General features: G+C 39.5%; 1 non-coding gene across 1 annotated transcript; it reads left to right on the top strand.

Annotated features, from left to right (window-relative positions):
• Positions 1 to 1371: 1371 nt before the first annotated feature.
• On the top strand, positions 1372 to 1478 carry LOC141716218 (small nucleolar RNA R71). Its single transcript, XR_012572935.1, has one exon. It is a non-coding gene; the product is annotated as a small nucleolar RNA R71 (small nucleolar RNA).
• The last annotated feature ends 2541 nt before the right edge of the window (positions 1479 to 4019 follow it).

Genomic DNA, 4019 nt, shown 5'->3' with positions numbered 1-4019 from the left:
ATGTAACAGAACGATCGGCCAACTACAAGGACATATATGTCGGCTTCGGATCAGGTTGACCAAGCTTTTTGAAGATAGACAAGGGAATCAGATTGATGCTAGTTCCCAAATCACATAAACACTTGTCGAACGCCAAGTTTCCGATGGTGCAAGGAATAGTGAAGCTTCCAGGATCTTTAAGCTTTGGAGGCAACTTCTGTTGCATCATAACACTACACTCCTCCGTAAGAGCAATGGTCTCTAAGTCATCGAGTTTCACTTTCCGAGAGAGAATACATTTCATAAACTTTGCAACTAGGCATCTGCTCAAGAGCTTCAGCGGAAGGTATGTTGATATGAAGTTTCTTGAACACCTTTATAAACTTAGCAAATTGCTTATCCAACTTCTGCTTCTACTACCTTTTAGGAAAAGGAGGTGGACGATAGACTTGTTTCTCCCCTGTATTACCCTCAGGAGGAGTGTGTTCCACAATTTTCTTCCTTGATTCCACTTCTGCTTCCTTCTACACATCTTATTCAGCCAAAACTTTAGATTCTGGAACTTGAGATTTTTCAGGGATTGCAACCTTCCCAGACCTCAATGTAATTGCCTTAACCTGCTCTTCGACTTCCCTCTTTCATAGAACTTCTGTATCACAAGAAAGCGTTCCTAGTAGTCGATTCAATAAGGTGTTAGCAATTTGTCCTATCCGGTTCTCCTGATTCTTGATAGAAATAACCTGGCTTTGGCATATAAGAGCCTGGTTTTTGCACATAAGCCTCAACTCCTCCAATTCAGATTTTTCATTTGAAGATTGACCTGCATCAGGAGTTTTTTGTTGAAGTTGGAGTTGTTGTCTTGGTGCAAATTGTTGCTGAAAACCAGGAGGATTGAATTGATTGGATCCAAACTGCTGATAAGGCTGTTGTACCGCATTCTGATTGTTGCTCCAGTTGAAGTTGAGGCGATTCCAATTGTCAAGATGATAAGTGTCTGGAACTGGTTGTTGCGATCTCTGAAAGTTGCTCACAAACTGAGCTGATTCACTAGATATAGCGCATTGCTCCGTCGCATGCGAACCTGCACACAACTCACAAACTCTGGTTATCTGATTAACACCATTGTTAGCCAAAAAATCGATCTTCATAGACAACTCCTTTAGTTGAGCAGTGATAGCCGTAGTTGTATTCACTTCAAGAACTCCTGCTACCTTGCCCTGTGCCAATCTCTGGGTTGAATACTGATATTCATTAGCAGCCATCAGTTCAATTAGATCATAAACTTCCTCATAGCTTCTTGCCCATAATGCTCCACCTAATGCTGCATTGAGCATGGGTCTTGACTGTGCTCCCAAACCGCTATAGAAGCAATTGATTATCATCCAATCAAGAATTCCATGATGAGGACACTTCCTAAGCATCTCCTTGTAGTGCTCCCAAGCTTCACATAGAGTTTCTCCCGATTGCTGCGCAAATTGAGTAATAGCATTCCTGATCGCAACTGTCTTTACCATAGGGAAGAATTTATTAAGAAATTTTTTAGTAAGATCTTCCCAATTAGTAATCGAACCAGCTGGTAGAGAGTGTAACCAGCTCTTAGCTTTGTCCCTCAAAGAGAATGGGAATAGTCTCAGCTTTACGGCATCTTCAGAAACACCGTTGAACTTGAAGGTGTCGCAGATCTCAATGAAATCCCTAATATGTATATTGGGATCTTTCGTTGGAGAACCCCCAAACTGGATTAAATTCCGCACCCAGTAAATTATGCCAGGCTTGATCTCAAAGTTATTAGCTGTGATAGCTAGCCTGACAATGCTAGATTGAATGTAATTGATCTTGGGTTTAGAAAAATCTATCAAGGCTTTCGTTCGAGCTGCTGGATCTCCCATTAAAATGAATACCTGAAACACAAATAAATAAACCGTGAAAGTAAAAGAATCCGAGATAGTGAACTTTAATGACTACTGATGACAAGCACATAAACTAAACAATTAACAACACCGAGTCCCCGACAACGGCGCCAAAAACTTGTTAGGGCGAAAACACGCGCTAAAATTCACGCAAGTATACTCGTTCGCAAGTAGTATAAGATATAAATCAGATTCGTTCCCACAGAGACTGGTTTAGGTTGAGTTCAATTTATGCACCTATGCAATAATGTATGGTTATCACTCAATGCTAAGACAAATAACAAATTGGGTTTTGATTAAACTAAGAGATTATACTAAATAACATTAACTAAGAGAATTGAGGTTGAATTACTATATATGACAAACATGGGATCCTAACTTCATTAAATACTTCATTCAATATCCTTTTTGTTCTTAACCTTAGCATGTAATGGTGATGACACTAATCAGATAACACGAAACTAGTAAACGCCAACTTTCGTTGTACGAATACCCTACTACCAAGCATCCACAGAAGAGATAGAAGTTGAATAGACACTAATTATGCCTAGTCCTTATATGTCTATAAGAATTGAAAACATAATGGTTTAATGCGTAAGTTATCTATCGTGATTATATAGGGCAAGTAAGATGGTTATAATTATCTACGAATCATGCATAACAAATACATGAACCTATGCTGGCATGGCAAGTTCTAAATCTCTATATATTCACTGTCACTTCAATAGAGATTAACACGCTATCTTACATGTTAGCTACGCACATAAGACGAATAAGAACAACCAATACTAGAATATCAATCAATCACCACACACCAAGATATTGAAACAAATTAACTAAAGAAATCCATAAGTAAATCCGTTAGAACCCTACGATAACGATTAGTTCATAATCGAACTCATCGTCACCATGGGTTCCAATAAAAGCATGATAATAAACAATATAAGAGTGCTAGGGTTCAAAGACAAATCAAAAACAAGCATCCAAGTATCAACTATATTGAAGAAAATAAGAGTCTTCTTCTCCGTAGCCTTCTCGTGCTCTCTAGGTCTTCTTATTGCTCTCCCAGGCCTCCTTCTTGTTAAAAACATATCTGTATTGATATATATAGGCTTCTGGTCGTTCTGGGCTTCCAGACTCTCAAAATTAGATTGGAATCAGGATTCTGTGAAAACAACTTGCTGCGGCCGCACGTTATCCCAGCGCGGGCGCGCTCTGTTTCTGCGGTTCCAGCGCGGGCCGCCCGGCTTCTCAGCGCGGGCGCTCCGTACTTCTGTTATTTCAGCGCGGCCGCCCCGCTTCCCAGCGCGGGCGCACCGTGCTTCTGGATTTTTGCTCTAATTTCTTCTTTTGCTTGTAAGTTGAGTTCCGCTTATCAGAATTCGACGATCCAATAGTCCATGCGAAGCTCTCGAGATGCTCCTCAACATGAGAATGGTCTTGGCTTCAGATTCCGACCTCCTTTCAGCATATTACCTTGAAAATCTTGATTAATCATCCAAATAATGCCTGTAATGCACAAACACAAAAACACATCAAAAATACCAACAACTTGAGTCTAAAACACCAACTTAAGTCTGTAATAAAGCGTTCCAAGTAGATATAAAATCCACTCATCGCACCCCCAAACTTGAATCGATGTTTGTCCTCAAGCATAAACAGACTCAACACTATAAAATAAACCTAATGCATGAATGCAACTTCGTGAATGCAACTAATTGATAATGCAATCGATCCCCTCAGAATAACCATAACCAAATAAATAAGCCAATGTCTCTAAGAATACAATGATCAAAACAGAGCTCGAATAAATCCCACAAACCAACTAACAAACTAGAAACGTGCGTGTGTGGGATGCTTAACAGATATACTCTTGATACTAGATCAATAATCATAACTTATCTTTCATCAAAACAATCACAAGTTTATAACTAGAATAGACGTTAAAGGCATAATGACTCACAACGCCTCCTTTCTACTAGAGTTATACAAGGATTCATGCTATTATTGAACACATAACAAAGATGTTTACTTGAAAGTACAATGAATGAGATCCCAAAAGACTTATGCAATAATACCCATGTAGCGAGCGTTAGGTTAGCGGATCCCAGACTTTGAAAAGCCTTAGGT

Source organism: Apium graveolens, chromosome 3, assembly GCF_009905375.1.
Source record: "Apium graveolens cultivar Ventura chromosome 3, ASM990537v1, whole genome shotgun sequence".
Lineage (NCBI taxonomy): Eukaryota > Viridiplantae > Streptophyta > Magnoliopsida > Apiales > Apiaceae > Apium > Apium graveolens.
The sequence above is the reverse complement of the archived record's forward strand: the minus strand, read 5'-3'. Positions and strand labels throughout refer to the sequence as shown.